The sequence below is a fragment of the Mauremys mutica genome, chromosome 19 (genome assembly GCF_020497125.1).
Source record: "Mauremys mutica isolate MM-2020 ecotype Southern chromosome 19, ASM2049712v1, whole genome shotgun sequence".
Lineage (NCBI taxonomy): Eukaryota > Metazoa > Chordata > Testudines > Geoemydidae > Mauremys > Mauremys mutica.
The window spans coordinates 15,612,567-15,630,118 of NC_059090.1; the positions used below are offsets into that span (position 1 = coordinate 15,612,567).

The window sequence follows — 17,552 nt, forward strand, 5'->3', positions numbered from 1 at the left end:
ATTTTTTATTCCCTACTGCCTGAAAACCTCCCAAGCTATCGTTGTGGTAAATAAAGGAAGCGTCGTACTATGTACCACCTACATAGCAGTTTTGATCCATAGATCACAAAGCTCTGCACAAAGATGGACAAGTACCATTATCCCCACTTTACCGATGACACGGGGAAGTGATTCTTTTACCTGAATTTCATCACAGAAGAAAGATTAGAGTATGGGATATGGGATAGTTCACATGGCCTTTAACCTGTTTTGAGGTGTCCAACGCTTTACATGGGTGATGCAGAGAGAACTCCAGTGATGCTTAGGTGCAAAGGCAGAATGAGTCCATAAAGCTGCAGGAAAATTTAATATAATTTTTATTCTGCTACAGAGATTTCCAGGGATAAATGTATTGATATATTCTCTGTCCAGGGAAAAGACTTTCTCCTCAGTCAGAACAACTGTTTAGACTCCCAGGCTTTGGAATGAGGTCCCTTGTAGCCCTAAACTTTGTGTTTCCAGTATTTCCTTTCTAAAAATCTCATTTTTATCTATCTAGAAATCTAAAATATTTTCAGAGCCCCCATCACCAAAGTATCGGAGTAAATCACAGGCTTTAATGTATTTATTTTTACAAAATCCCTTTGAGGTAAGGCGGTGCTATTACCTCCATTTTACAGGTGGCCAACTGAGCCAGAGAGAGACTTAATGACTTGCCCAAGGTTACACAGGAAGTCAGTAGCAGAGTAGGGAATTGAACCCAGATCTCTAGGCTACCCCAACCTCTGGACCACACTTCCTAGAGGGAAGGAGGTGGGGGGAGATTCTATTAATTTCTGAGCTGCTACCTGTCCACATAGGCCCAGATTCATAGCTCAGTGAAGTCAGTGGTAATACTCCAATGGACTTTGAGTAGATTTCCCCTTTAGGGATCTGATCCAAAGTAGTAAAATCTATCAAAGACGTACAAATTGTTGAGAGCACCCACTGATAGTTATCACACTTTTAGCTGCATGTGTAGAGATCCCCTGACAAACATTTCTGCTTAAGGACAACCACCGCATTGTATTTCCACTTTCCAATACACAGAAAACATAATGCACCATAGTCAGCATAGAGAGATGCTGCTTTGCATTGAATTCAGCCAGAAGCAATCAGATGATATATTAATTTGCTTAACATTTGGAAGGTGCAGAGGATATTCCAGCAGACTGGTAAATTAGATACTTCAGTGTATACTAAACCACTGAAACCTAAACTGTTACTCTCATTGTCTTCCAACACACCCTCATGTTTTCCCTCAGAATATTTTTTAAAAATACATAAGCAAAATCCTAAAACTGATTTTTCTTATTATCATAAGATAATCACATCCCTGGGGATTACAGACCAAGTCCAGGGTCGTAATTATCACACGATAAGAACATTCCTCCTTCATGTCTTCTCGCTTGACTAAGCATACTCCAAGCCAGAGATGAATGCCTGCATTGTTTATTTTAGAGTGAATTAACCACAAGGAATAATGCCTTGGACCAAAAGAGGTTGGGAAGAAACAGCTGACATTTTCTGTTTGGACAAGAGAACTTTAAAAATATCCCTGGCTGTGCTGACAGTGTCACACAGCATAATATTGTGTTTTATCATCAGCAATGACTGATCCAAAAAGACAAACACTAATGCACTGTTTCTGCCTACCTAAGAACAGGCCAGAACAGGGAAAGGATCAGCACTAGAATTCATAGATTTTTACAGCCAAAAAGGAACTTTGTGATCATCTAGTCTGACCTCTTGCATTACAAAGGCCCAAGAACCTCACCCAGGAATTTCTACATCAAGCCCATAACTTCACCTTGAGCTACAGCATGGCTTCTAGAAAGAGATCCAGTTTTGACTTAGACTGCAAGTGATAGAAAATCCACCCTCTGGAAGAAGCGTTAGAGGATGTGACAAGCGGCCAAGGGAGGTGGGAATATGCCCCGATTGTGTGACTAGGCAAGAACCCATCAGAGAGGCCTTCCGACCAAAGGGCTTCTAGGATTCTCAGAAAGGACTCTCTGTACTGTGAGTAGAAAAAAAGATAACATGGGAGGGAAACCCCAAATGGAATCAGAACTGGAAAACATTGGCTCCCTGACACACTCCCTCCTTCTACGGCGAGTTTTTGAAGGCTTCTCTACCACCCCAGGAGGTTATGATCTGCAGAATTGTGGGCAGAAGCATTGAATCCAGGATGGGAACTACACTTCTTGGCATGGCATGCTCCAGCAGGGATGCCATTGGAAAGAACAGCAAGAGTTAATGCTGTTAGAAGCACATAGCTATTAATACAATTACTCACATGCTTAAAATTAGGCATGTGCTTAAGTGTTTTGCTGGATTGGGGCCTTAAGGAACCATATCAAATAATGTGATTGAATTATAACATTTTGGCGGACATTTATTTTCTATTACGTGTTGATCTTTTTGTTCTTCAGTGCCCATTCTGCAAGACAACAGTTCATCAGTATTAAATGTCCACCTCACCCAGTCTAAAGTGCAAAGAATACTATGGTTTCTGGTTTGTTTTCATTAACTTTTAAACACTGATTTAAAGTAGCTCCAGACATCTTACATCCAGCTGACAAATACTCCTTTGACACTGTGGAATCAAAGGTAATCTACTCCCCTGCATTGTCAAGGTTCCCTAGCAGGGATAATGCAGATTGAACATGACATTTCCTCTCTTTCATTTTCTTCCATCATATATCAGCTGAACAGTAAGAACTCATTTGGCATTTCATATTGTTAGAGTAGATTCTCTGCACATCCCGTTTTTAATAGAGGTGCAACATAAAACACCGGTAACTCTTCCTACTCAACTAATCTGAGAACAGAATTTTGACACCCAATTCTAATTTACACCAAGGATGGAACTGGCCAGTCTTTGTCTATGAGGAATAAGACTCTTTTGTTTAATGTTTGAACTACAATATGGGATTGTGCGCACACGCACACAAGCAGACACATACCCTCATTGCAATGATCTGTACAGCAGTATTTGCTAAAGCTGTGCAGTGAATTATGAGGATGCCAGTTAGATAGAGTGAACTAAATGAGTCATAACCAAGAACCCTACAAGGCACCACAGAAACCATGACACAGGAGAAGTTACTGACGCATCAACATAAATAATACACGCTTGAGAGTTTGGAGAGATTGAAACTGCTGCAGAGCTTTGTCCAGATATCCAATGTAATTATTTGTTACAAAAATATCATTTCCCTAAATTAACCAAACGGGGCCACTATTTTATTTATTCAAATAAATCTGCATGCAATGTGTGTCTTGAGAGAAAAAACTTCCACACCGGGACCCTTGAAAAAATAAATGGTTCTGGAATAAACATTACATTCCCCCTGCCCCCCCAGTAATTTCCTATACGGGTCTGGTTGTTATTGAATTAGTTTCTGTTTTTAAACGTTTTTCTTCTTAGCACACACCCTCTGAATATCAGGACCATTTGAGCTCAAAGAGGAAGGATGGACCAGTGGTCAGGCACTAACCAGGCACTTGAGAAACCTTTCAGTACCCTGTTCCGCCACATATTTCTTCTGTGACCTTGGGCAAGTCGCTTTGCCTCCTGGTGCCTCCATTCCCCATCTTTAAAATGGGGATGGATAATAGCACGTTGTTACCTCAGAGGCCTGTTGGGTGGAGAAATATATTAAAGATTGTGAGTGTGGTGAACTGAAAACAGTGTTAAAATGACAAGCGATCACATTAAGTGTAAGGGGTTTTCTGGTCCTGTTTGTAGGCTAGGGGGCTCTGTAGGAAAGTGTGCAAATTGAGTCGTTAGCAGTCAGTCTGCAAACAGCCACCCTAGAGCACGGTGGGTTGATTTGTACCTCTCTGCCTTAGGGAGCAGCCTGCTTTGTCAATCTCTGTTTTCTGGATTCTAAGAAATAAAGCAGTGTTACTTTGCAACCTTCCAGAAAGAGTATTTTATGTTTTCAGGTCACTTCTTTGTGTGTTTGCCAAGAACATAATAGTGAGATGCTCAGATGTTACAGCAGGGGTGGGCAAACTTTTTGGCCTGAGGGCCACATTGGGGTTCCAAAATTGTATGGAGGGCCGGGTAGGGAAGGCTGTTCCTCCCCAAACAGCCTGTCCCCCCACTCCCTACCCCGACTGCCCCCCTCAGAATCCCTGACCCATCCAACCCACCCTGCTCCTTTACCCGACCACCCCCTCCCAGGACCCCCCACCCCTAACCGCCCCCCCAGGACTCCACCCCCTATCCAATCCCCCTGCTCCCTGTCCCCTGATTGCCCCGACCCCTATTCATACCCCTGCCTCCTGACAAGTCCCCCAGGACTCCCACTCCTATCCAAGCCCTCCATTCCCCATCCCCTGACAGCCCCCACATAACCTCTGCCCCATCCAACTGCCCCCTACTCCCTGTCCCCTAGGACTCCCTGCCTCTTATCCAACCCGCCCCCGCTCCCTACCCCCTTACCATACTGCTCAGAGCACCAGGACTGGCAGCCACGTGGCCTGGCCAGAGCCAGCCACACCGCCGTGCAGTCTAGAGCACCTGGGCAGGCCGGTGGCTCTTGCAGCCGCACTGCCCAGCAGGAGTTCACAGCCCCGCCACCCAGAGCGCTGGCGGCACGGTGAGCTGAGGCTGCGGAGGAGGGACGGGGGGACAGTAGGGGACAGGTTGGGGGCTAGCCTCCCCGTCCGGGAGCTCGGGGGCCAGGTAGGAGGGATGTGGCCACAAATTACGTTGCCTCAAGTTGGTCACCCCAAAAATCACTAGTTGCTTGTAAACATCTAGACCGTAATCTTTCTCTAAGCACAATTTCATGGGAAAGATCAGATTATTAAGTGCCTCAGCACTAAGTTTAGTCCTCACCAAACAAATCCAGTGAGATGAGGGAAGATGTTTATATCAGTTGCTTTGGACTATTCCCTTTCTTGCCTTGAGACAGAAGGGCAACGTGAGCCTTTTGAAGGAACGCAGAAACAGAGCTGGGATATTTCTAAAAAGAACTTCCCTGTAGCTTTTCTGAGGACTGACAGACAGCTGAGGGACTGTGCATCAGACAGACATTTCACGAGATAGCATCAGAATAGAAAAGGGGATGTCTCAAAACTAGGTAACTTATGACTTAAATTAACCTCTCCATAAGCTAGAAAGCTTGGAGAGCTTTTTATTTTTCAAGAGTCTGTTTCCGAGGCCGGAGGAAGAGCTCAGATAGTTCTAGAGCCAAATGTTCTTCACGGCAGACGTGTCAGTTTAGGTGAGGGCTGCATCTGGCCCTTATTATTCAAAGGGAAATTAATCAAGGCAGCTTGTTTTCCTTTCTTCTCTAGCATGCAAACAGAGTATTGGCCTTAATTATAATTGGGTGATCTCTAGACAGCAGAACTAGGGTAACCAGACAGCAAGTGTGAAAAATTAGGATGGGGGTGGAAGGTAACAGGAGCCTATATAAGAAAAAGACCCCAAAATTGGGACTGTCCCTATAAAATTGGGACATCTGGTCACCCTAAGCAGAACACCATTGCGGGAGCTGATAGCTCTCCATGCTCATAGACTATTGTAGTGGAGATAGGCAGAAGAAAGATTTCTTAGATGTTTGTCAACTGAAGGAAAAAAAAAGTTTGCTGCTGGCTAGAGAGACATATAGAAATAGATTCTACCACTGTGCCTGAGGCTCGCTGCATTGGCTGTTTTAAAAAAGCGGAATTGATGCCATTCTTGCAGCCTGAACGCCTGAAAAATTCCTGGAACAACTACATTATTCTGCATGTCCTACATGAGCTACAGGAAAGCTGTGATTGTGTCACCTTAAACTGAGGTTCAAGGACTAGAATCCAAAGTTATTGTTTTTATTAGATTAATTACAGTTAGGGTCCTACCAAATTCACGGCCATGAAAAATGCATCTTGGACCATGAAATCTGGTCTCCTCCAGTGAAAGTTGGTCTTTCCTGTGCTTTTACCCTACACTATACAGATTTCACAGGGGAGACAAGAGTTTCTCAAATTGGGCATCCTGACCCAGAAGGGAGTTGCAAGGTTATTTGGGGGGCGGGAGGGCGGGTCATAGTATTGCCACCCTTACTTCTGCGCTGCCTTTAGAGCTGGGTGGCCACAGAGCAGCAGCTGTTGGTTGGGCACCCAGCTCTGAAGGCAGCGCCCCGCCAGCAGCAGCTGAGAAGTAAGGGTGGCAATACCATACCATGCCATGCTTACTTCTGCACTGCTGCTGGCAGCAGCTCTGCCTTCAGAGCTGGGATCCCGCCACGCTCCAGCAGCAGTGCAGAAGTAAGGGTAGCAGTACCGCAACCCTCCCTGCAATAACCTTGCGGCCCCTCCCCCCAACTCCTTCTTGGGTCAGGATCCCCACATTTAGAACACCATGAAAATTTCAGCTTTAAATAGGTGAAATAATGAAATTTACTATTTTAAAAATCTTATGACCGTGAAATTGACCAAAATGTACCATGAATTTGGTAGGGCCCTAGTTATGGTACTGCCTTGCAGCCCCAGTCACAGACAAGGACATCATTGGGCTAGGTGCTATCCAAGCACAGAACAAAAAGACAGTCCCTGCCCCAACGAGTGTACAATCTAGAGTAATACAACAACAAGTGCATTGTCATCCTACCTTGATTGTTAGTGGTGGCATTATGGTAGAGGCTAGTAGGCCCCATTGTGCTTGGTGCTGTACAAACACATACTATGAGAGGGTTCCAAAAGTGCTTACCATGTAAATAGACACGACAGACAAAGGGTGGGAGGGAAACAGGCACAGAGAGATGAAATAATTTGCTCAAAGTCACACAATCCTCTGCAAAGCTGAGACTAGAACCCAGCTCTTCTGGCGCAGAGTCCAATCCACAGACTCCTACCAACTCTCAGTGTCTAGTACAGAAATTGCTGTTTGCATTTTCCATCAATCAAACATCGTTCGGATGGCTTCTCTACGAATCTGCTGCTTCCAACTAACTTATTCCGAACTGCTCCAAGTGTTGTTTGGCATGACCCAAGTGATATTCAGCCAGTCTCATGAGTGATCCAATCAAATGGCCAAATTCTGAATTGCTTACACAGGTCTTAGGGAATAACTCCCACTGAATCTCAAGGGAATTCAATTTGAGCAAGAACAGATCAAGGGTTAAAAATGGACTCAGGACTTGACCTAAAATCTGGATGGTTCTTTCATCATCACAAGATTATTATGGAAAGCTCAAGTAGATCAACTAATTCTCCGAGAAGAGACCTTATTGCACTAATAAGGTCAATGATTTGAGAACAGCTTCATTAGCATGACAATTTTTTAAACCACATAGATACTGAGTGAAATTCATGCATGTGCAAAGAGATAAACACAAGGTCTATGTGCCTTTTAAATCCCACTTTAGTCTATAAAAATAGGGCTTAAGTGGTGCTAACTCTGCACAGGGATGAATATCACCCACATGGCTATTCTTTGTATCATCTATTGTTGCAGAATCTTTGAGGCAGTTCCATTTTGTAGCAACATTCCCATTCAAATGTTCATTGGAGAATGAGAGAACAGAATTGAATATACTCAGCATCTAGAGGAGATCCTTTCCATACCCATCATTTTCCCTTTTACAGCTACAAGCTTCAGACAATGTGCAAAACAGTCAACAGATGTAAACCCACGGTCTCTAAGCACTTTTAAAACATTAGTATCCTTGACAGAGAGACAGCCATTTCCCACTCCCTGTGAAGCACCGCCAAATGCTGCAGGAAGTTTTTCCAAATATTTTCAGGCAGAGGGCCATGATTTCAGCACTGCTTTGCAGTTTCTCATGGAGGACCAGGAGAAAGAGTAGCAAAAGTCACGTACTGTAATAAAGTGTCTGATTGCCTGTCCAAGTACACAATGCTGTGGACATGTATTAAATGCTCAGTGTCCCTCTTCCAGGGATCCAACTGCCAGATACTTATCAAGACATATACAGTTTAGTTATTTTCAAACAAGAAAAAAGATCAGATAGGAAGTTATACTGTCCCTTTGCCTTGTTCAATGAAAGACTTCCAGGGAATCAACTTTTTTCACTAAGATCAAAGATCTACAGCTATGATTGCAGTTGTTTGGGGTTTTTTAGTAAAGGCATTGGGCTTGATTCTGTCTGCTAGGTATTTTTATGGGCCCCATTTCCATAGTATTTCAGCACCTCGCACTCTTTAGTGTATTTGCCCTCACAACTCCGCTGTGAGTTAGGGAAATGCTATTATTTCCATTTGTAAAATGGGGAACGGAGACACAGATAGATTAAGTGACTTTCCCAAGGTCACCAGAAAGTCTGTGGCAGAACAGGGAATTGAAACGAGATTTCCCCAGTTGTAGTCTAGTGTCCTATCCACTAGACCATCCTTCCTTTAATTCTGCTTTGCTTACACTGGTAGAAATGAGGCTTCTTCCCCTCCCCACTGGAGTTAATAGAGTTACACATTGCTTTAAAACTGATATAAGGCAGAGGAAAATAAGTCCCCATAAGCCTGAGAGGAGAGCTGACAAACATGCTGTCTTTCTAGTACTTGTTGCAGTGCCAACAGTTTCAGTTTGGGCAACCTGCCTGTTGGAAGTGCGTAGCCCTAGGTTTTAGAACGCTGATTTCAGTGTCAGCCACATGCAGCAAAGGAAGCAACGCTCATAGAAATATTAGTGATGGCATTAATAGAGTCCACCTTCGTTTGCAATGCTACCTAGTCTGTGGTTTTTGCGGGGGGAAGGGGGGTTCACTCAGATTGAGTTGATTGGTGTTACCGGGAGGAGTCAGGACTGACAGCTCCTTACATGATGAGAGAGAGCAGTTGCATCTAATGGATAGAACTTGAGACACTTTCCAGGGGCCTGGTTTTCAGAAGACAGGAACTCAGCACTTTCTGAGAACCAGGCTCCTTTTTAAAGTGTTGGATTGAGCACTCCGAAAATTGGAGGCACGCAAAAATCACAAGTCACTTTGAAATTCCTGGCCACTGTACCACCACCCCATGTTCAATGTAACAACACTACCACTTATCTCTTATATCACACTTTTCAATCGTAGATCTCAAAGCACTTTACAAAAAAGAGGTCAGTTGCATTATCCCCTTTTTAACAGATGGAGGTGCAGAGGCAAAATAAATTGCCCGTGGTCACCCAGCAAGCCAGTGGCAGAGCCAGGACTATAACCCAAGTCTTTCATAACCCAGTACAGTCCTCTATCCACTAGATCACACTGTGTTTCAAAATCATAATTTTCTTTACATTTTGTAATGAGCTAAAATGTGGAGACTTAAAATAGAGCTAGTCATTTACAACAGCAAAGTGCTTTTAACATAGGAAAGTGAGTATCAATCATTTTTTCAGGCCAAAATTCATCCCTGGACAGAGGGCCAGAAAAAAGGACTATGGGTCACCTTAAGAGAGGACTTCAGTAGGATTTAAGAGGCACACAGGCCTTCTACGGACCCTTTTCAGGAGGTTGAGTTTCACGGAGAGTAAATCTCAGTCTGTGGTATGGCAATGGATGAAGTTCTTGACCCTTCTTTTAGGACTATAACTGCCATTAAATGGAGGCAGGGTGATTCCATTATCAGTTTTGAGATGATAGAAGAATAAAGGTGAATAAATTAGAGTTTTGAGACATCTGTATTACTGACATACTGGTTGACGTTTTCATACCCTCTGTTTAAAAGTAAATATGCCCACAGATATATTTGGATGAATGACTTTACAGCTGTAGAGCTGACAGATCTCAACACTGTCAGGAGAAAACAACAATAAAATATCATATTGTTATGAAACTTAGCGCTCACCAGCCCTGACTTCACCGAGAGAGGAAATTAAGAAGCAGCTGTTTATCCCGGTCTTTTCAGCTGTCACTCCACTGAATCACCAACCCTACACATTCACTTGTGGGTGTCATGTAACAGCCTATTTTAATATTTTAAGATCACCATGATAAGCCCTCACCATGATACAGTGCCTGTTTAGAATGTTATGCAAAGACAGCGATACATTTCCCCCCCCCCAGCTTTAACCATTGCAGGGCTATTTAACATACCACATCTGAGGAGCAAAACCTACTGCCAGTTGCTTCCCCTAAGCACCTGAGGCCCAAGTCAGCAAAGCATTTAAATGCATGTGTAAGTCCATCCTTATTCAGCAAAGCACTGAGGCACATGCTGAACTTTGAACATGTCCCTTGAAGTAAATGGGATTTAGGCACATGCTTTGAGTTGGTCACATGCTTAAATGCTTTGCTGAATAGGGACGGAGTGAAAGACGACCCTGGGGTGCCCCCTTCACGGTGCTGATATTCCAGTGGAATGCTGGCATTCAGAAGAATATTGCAGCTAAGCTGCTACAGTGGACACAGGCAGCGAAGGGGGAAACACGCACAGCTTGTTAACTGCAGCTCCAGATTCAGGAAGAGTAGAGTGGCTGGAGTGAACCACTGAGAGAGAAGAGGGGAAGGCTTAGCGTTTTATTGATGCTCATCCTCTTATGACTACAGAAAATTCACCTTGTGGGAGATGCCCAACCGATCCTTATTTACTAGCCCTTCTCTTCACGCCTGAAAAGGGGTGGAAAGCAGTCTACGTTTGGGAACTCAGCACCTAGATAAAATGGCGATTGGAAGGATAGAAATCCCTCAGTGTTTCCCAAACTGTGGGTATAGATTCCGAGGGCAGTTGCAAAAGGGTACCGGAGGGGTCACAAGATGTTGAGAAAAAGAGGGGGGCCAGGCCAAACCCGAGAGGTGCTGCAACGTGATCTCATGCACCAGTGGCCTGGTCTCAATGCCCAGATCAGGAAGCCGAGCCCAGGCAGCTCTGCAGGACAGGAGTGGCAGAAGCCACCGCTGAGTTCAGGGTGGGTTCTCTCTGCAAATCCCTTCTCTGGGCCTCCAACCCCCGCCTCCCGGAGGGGGGCAGAACAAACCCCCTGGGTCTCTCTTCCCCTGGGAGCACCATCCCTCGGCCGCCTCAAAGGGGGTGGCAGCTTGAAAAAGTGTGTGAACCCTGACATAGGTTGGTTTGATAGTCACGGGGAGGGAGCAGGGGCCTACTGAAATGTATTAAATTATAGATAAAGAACCCGGTTTATGGAGGAAGTTGGGGGCGGTGGGGAGGACAGGACTACAGGGGGCTACTGAAAGGTCAAAGGGCTGATGCCACCATAGAACAGTTGGAAGGTCAGGTGCAAGGACTGGGAAGAAGCTTCAAAATTCAGATTAGCTTTAGATAAACGCTATAGATCTGAATCTCATATACCCTAAGGGCACTTTAAGCTACTCTGGCAGTGTAAAGGAGCTTTAAAGTAGACAAAAATTACACTTGGACATGTCCTCCTCAGCATCACCTTTACACAGCCAGAATGGTATAGAGCAGCCATAGTGAAAAGAAGATTCAGGATAATTTTTTCAAAAGTATTTACGTGATTTAGGAGCCAACACCCAGATTTTCAACCATATTTGGTTGGGTGCCTAATGATGCTGATAGGTATCTAGTGGGTTTAGAAGCAGGATAGGTGCCTAACTCCCATTGAAAGTCAATGAGATACAGGCACCTAACTCATGTAGGCACTTCTGTAAATCCCACTAGGCACAAATAACTTTGTAAATATGGCCCCTAAGTCACATTTTCTAAAGTCACTTAAACACCCACTGAAATTCAGTGGTCCCCTTTTGAAAATGGGATTAAGGTGCTTTTGAAAATTTTACCCATAAGCCTTAAGTTTTGCACGGTATATGCAGTGTTTGAGGGATGTGGATTTTGACTTTTGAATTCTGTCCATTTATTATGCTCTTATTATTTATTGTTTGTACTGCAGCTGAACCCAGGAGCCCTCCCAGGACCCCATTGTGCTAAGTGCTCATAGACTCAGACTCTAAGGTCAAAAGGGACCATCATGATCATCTAGTCTGACCTTCTGCATATTGCAGGCCACAGAACCTCACCCACTCACTCCTGTGATAGACCCCTAACCTCTGGCTGAGTTACTAATGTCCTCAAATTATGGTTTAAAGACTTCAAGTTACAAGAGGATCCACCATTTATACTAGTTTAAACCTGCAAGCGACCCCGTGCCCCATGCTGCAGAGGAAGGAGAAAGCCCCCCACCCCAAGATCTCTGTCAATCTGACCTGGAATAAATTCCTTCCCAACTCCAAATATGCCAATCAGTTAGACTCTGAGCATGTGGGCAAGACACCTGGAAAAGAATTCTCTGTAGTAACTCAGATTCCTTCCTCCCATCTAGTGTCCCATCACCAGCCAGTGGAGATATTTGCTACTAGCAGTTGCAGATCAGCTACATGCCATTGTAGGCAGTCTCATTATACCATCCCCTCCATAAATGCATCAAGCTTGGTCTTGAAGCCAGTTAGTTTTTTTGCCCCCACTGCCCCCCTTTTGCTTTTATAAAGAACAAAAAGACATTCCTTGCCTCAAGGAGCTGAGTGCCTTGCGTAACTCTCAATTATGAAAGGACTAGGCACATTAATATGCAGCACATTCTTCAGGAGATACAGTTAAACTCTGTGATACATTTGACCACGTAGAAAAGTTAGCAGGACAAGTATTGGGACATCTTACCAGTTTCCTTCTTTACCCATTCTCCTCCTGAAGTCAGGATCAGCAGGAACTTCCAAACATCTAAATAGCTTATAATAATTTACCTAAAAAAAGAAGAAAAGAAATATAATTGTAGAGACACAAATCCCCTAAATTGGCAAGGAAGCACATCACGTTCCTGTAGATTTTTATTTTTCTAGTTAATAACAATTCCATGGTTTTATCTTTCACTTTCTGCTCAAGTGGCATTTCTTTTTGCTTCCCCAATAATTAATTTATAAGCTGAGAAGTGACAGGTAATGTTTATTATGGAGATGACTCCCTTGAAAAAGCTCCCTGAAATAACCTCTATGGATTTCTAAGGAAGCTTACATTTGGAAATTAATTATGCAACCCTACTTTTAACATAACTGTAGGTAATCAGAACAAAAGAAGACAATTGTCTTTGTTAATTATCATGAAAATTTACTTATGAATATTGTAATTGTGCACGTTGCTGCATCTGCTGTCACTCATGGGCGGAATAGCTTTAGGAAGCGTTATTTTCCTCCCCATTGTCAGTGGAACAAAGGGCTAGTGAAAGGAGGTGAGCTGAAGTTGGAAGCTCTGAAGTTTCATTTCGGATTATGTCATTCTTCTTCTAACTTTCAATGGTATTTTGAGTTGTTTTAGGAAGCAGAACACTCTGCCCTTCTGTCAGCATCATTTAAAAGCTAAAAGACCTTGCATGGATCAAGGAAACACTTCACTGCATCTACTTCAGACAGAATGTTTTCATTACAAAATATTATATATGTACGAAGGAAAGAATGGCTCAGAGGCTTGTTAATGGATTTCTTAGTATCTCACCACTAGGTCATGGGTTCAACTGGCCTCAATCAGTAATGCCTAAAAATTGATAGTAACTATTTGATGCTTGTTTGTATTGGGGTGTTCACCCCACATTAGCCTGGAAAGGGTCAGTTAACCAGACAGGCCAGTTCTCAGGGGAAGTAAGTGGTCTAAGCAAGCATTGATGGATGATGGAGTCCAGCTGAGAACAAACAAGCCGGGCTAGTATAAAGCCAGGAAGTTGACTGCAGAAAAAGGCTTCAGGGAGGAAGCCTACAGTCACTCTCTAGGCATTGGAGAGGGAAAGGAGGAAACCCTGGGGCTCCAGGTCCTGAAGGAAGAGTTTATGCCAAAGAGTGATGGAGCAGGAGTGGTCTCAGTTAGCCTACAGGCTTGAGGGCTTGTTCCTGTTGGGAGGGAGGAAATCCCTCCATCCCTCGTGAGCTTCGGGGAAAGGAAAGCAGCCATTGTTATATAAGGAGCCTGAGAGTATCAAAGTAGGAAAAGGCTGAGGAGCTAGATGGGATGTTGCAGACCTCGGCTGATGAGTAGAAGATTCCTGAGCTGGAACCCTGAGTAGAGGGTAGGCCCAGGTTGCCCCACTGGCCCTGGGGAAGTGGCCCAGTCTGGGAAGCGAATGGGAAGACTACCTGAGACAGTGTGGATGAAAAGACTTTGATATCTTGGAAGGGGGAAAACACATGGCGAGCTGGCTGGAGGCGAAGACACAACCGAGGGCACAACCGAGTCATGAAGAGGAAGTGTGCAAAATCCCAGGGAGTCGGAGGATCCATGACGAGAGCGGTGCAGAGGAAGGGTGTGTTGGACTTGGAAGGAGCTAGTCCCTACAGCAGCAAAGAGGAGGTGTCCTAGGAATGGGTGCCCTGTGACAGGGGTACGTGAAATACCATGGTGGTCCTAGGTAATTCCTTGGGGGGACACAACAAGCTGAGGCCAATTTAGAGTCCTAGGCCAAAGGTTAAAACTGAGATTTTCAAAGGAGCCTAAGAGTTAGGTCCCAACTTCCATTCATGTTCAAAGGGAGGTGGGTGCTTAACTCACATGTGCATCTTTAAAAGTGAGCCAACTACCCTCCCATTTTCAGAGGTGGTCTCTCCAGAATGAGGTAAAGAAATATTGAAGGGGAAATGGCCCTGATTCTGATTTCAGTTTTTACACCAGGACAGGTCTATTCACTTTAGTGGAGTTACTCCAGATTCACACCATTTTTGACCAACGTGCGGGAGGTTGTGCTGCTGCTCTGTCAGGCTGTGCCTGTCCTGTAGATGAGCAGAGAACACCAGTCTCCAGGGCTGTCAAACCAGAGCCTTCCATGAGCACTTTAATTTGCTTTTGGAATTTTTAATCTCGAAGACAGAGAAGGACAAATGTTCTGCTGGCATAAATGAATAGCACTCCCCTGAAGTCAGTGATGTCAGATCCATTTACACCATCAAAGGATTTGGCTACTAAGCTTTAGCACAATGTGTTTCACAGGCCAATTTTCTGAAAGTAGACATAGTTACAATTTCTTGACTCTACTGACTAAGCTTTGATAGCTGGCAAAGCATGACAAAATTAATTGGGGATAGACTATAACATAGATGCAAAAAAAGCTAAGTGCCTTGCCTTTCTGTGAAAACAGAAGCTCTACTAGATCAGGTCAGCTCAACCTTTAGCCCTCATTTCTTCCCTGGAGTATATCAGATATGGGGAAATTGCCAATTAAATTAATTAAAGGACGTTTAAAAGTACATTTTTACAATTGTTCCTTTTAGCACAGAGCAGGCCTTAGAATTTCCATATCTTGCCACTCACCAGAGGTCAATAACTTAAAAAAAAAAATCTATGCCCCATATAATACTGCAAGTGCTACACAAAGAGAAGACTTGATTACTGAAGTGCCACGTACCCACAACTCAAGCTGAAGTCAATGGGAGAGGCAGGCTGAATGGAAATGCAGGGGGCCCGGGTACTGTTTTGGTGGAGCTGTATTTGTGTGGAGAGAAGCAGCAAAAACCCCAGAGGAGCTGACAGAAAAGCAGCAGAAAAGCCAACCAGCCAGCCAGAACAAGCACTTTGAATGTGTCTCTATGAAAAAGCCTAAAGAGCAAGCCTTCTAGATAGAGTGGTAGCTGAAACAGGCTTGGAACACTGAGCAAAGAAACTGTCTCCTGCTGATTAATTTTTACTGGGTTCAAGTAAACAGAACTTTATGTACATTAATTGTTAATAAACAGGATTGTACCAAAGCAATTCCTGACTCATCATTTTCTCCTCCTAATGGAAACAACATGCAAGACCCCAAATATTGGCTAACCACGCCATAACAATATTAATCTGAGTGACCAAGATGCCTTTGTCACTGAAATGTTTGCTCTTTTCCATCGTGGTCCCAATTTGCATAAAGGTAGCAAAATACAATGGCAAAACATTTATGATGGGAGTTGGGCCCTCTGAAATAAAAAAAAATCCATATCTAAAGCTACAGTACTATGCACTATGATAAAGATGGAAAAGAATCATGGGCAAGATCTGGCCTAAATGAGAGTAACATCCCTGTGTGATGTAAATTGGGGTAGCTCCATTGATTTTATTAGGGCTACCTTGCTTTATGCCAACTGAGGATCTGAATCCACTTACGTAATTTCATATCTATCCTTAGCCAAGTCTGAGCAGAGAATAAATGGTAAGAAACATTCCTTGCACCAATGATATATTAATTTAACCTAACAAATCAATAAGCAGAAATCTTGTAATTTTCTGTTTTATCTTCAAGGCTCATTACTACTTATTTTGAGTTAATTTAACTACAACTGCCTAAAATATGACCAAATTTAGGCCATCTTGTAGGAACCAGCTTCTCCTTGCTGTTGCTAAAAATTGCGGTAACCCCTTCCAACCTCCCCACTATCTCATGGGACATATTACTTCTGACATTAATCTGCGAGCAATGTCATCTCACAGGACACTGTAACAGCCTGCTGAGTTTCACAAGCTGGCAAATACACACTGATGAAAAACGATTGCACACCCAACCTTTGGTAGCCAACCCATCTCAGTTCTTTCCCATAATAAGCAGGAGCTGAAACAGCTAAATCAACTGGGCTCCTTGCAATCGGTAAGCAAATGTAAAGTGAATTATTCACAATGGGTTGCAACCCATGAACATCCACTGTGGTGCTGTGCACATCAGGGATTGCAGCCTGCATTTCATGTGCACTCAGAACTCCCACTGAAATCTTGCATTTCTTATATAATATTGATTTAAGTACAGCTACTTAAAATATGACCTACTTCGGGCATCTTGAAGGAACGAGCTTCTCCTCACTGTTGCTAAAAATTGTGCAGCTGGATTTTATTTTATGACATTCTCATGCATCACATTACTTCTGCTCACTCAAAAACTTCCCCTGGCTTTTCTAGGTGCACAAGGAATGCAAGATTGAATCCGCGCTGAGTTATGAGCGTGTGTCACTTAAAGCTCTGGTTCACTTATAGGGGATACAGTAAATTCAAACTGTGGGCTTTATATTTCATAGCAATAGCTGACTTTTAGTAGCAAGGGACCCAAAATGATTTCGCCATATACAAGAATGAATACAGGCCTGATCCAGAGCACCGGTAATTCCACTGATGGCAGCATGAGTTATAGATGCTCAGCATCTCTCAGGGCATTGTCCTGATATTCGAGGTGGCTGAGCTACAAGTCAGTTGCCTTTAAACCAGGCCTCAAACACATTCTTGAAGAGCAGTCTCATCACTATCTGTCTTCACTTAGGGCGACAGTTAGTTGTGTTCTAATTCACAAGGCCCCGATGGTTTGTGGTGAACGAGTGCCCTATAGTCCTGCTAATCTCTGCCTGAGCTACAACTCCCTTGATTAAACTCCAAAATGCCTGAAGTGAATTCAGCAAACAGGATGGAGAAGTAACAGCAGAATGAAATAAGAGGGCCATGTTTGTTTTCCAGTGTTATTTACAGGGGCCGCTCTAGCAATTTCGCTGCCCCAAGCACGGCGGCACGCCGCGGGGGGCGCTCTGCCGGTCGCCGGTCCCGCGGCTCCGGTGGACCTCCTGCAGACGTGCCTGCGGATGCTCCACCGAAGCCGTGGGACCAGCGGACCCTCTGCAGGCACGCCTGCGGGAGGTCCA

The 17,552-nt window shown here is 44.0% G+C and overlaps 1 protein-coding gene across 1 annotated transcript in view; it reads right to left on the reverse strand.

Moving 5' to 3' along the window:
• The window catches only part of PIMREG (PICALM interacting mitotic regulator), an 80,385-nt gene that overhangs the window by 56,675 nt on the left and 6,158 nt on the right, over positions 1–17,552 (reverse strand). Inside the window, exon 2 of the mRNA XM_044994157.1 lies at positions 12,589–12,671. The gene's annotated coding sequence lies outside the window, so the exon portion shown is untranslated. The remainder of the gene's footprint in view (positions 1–12,588; positions 12,672–17,552) is intronic.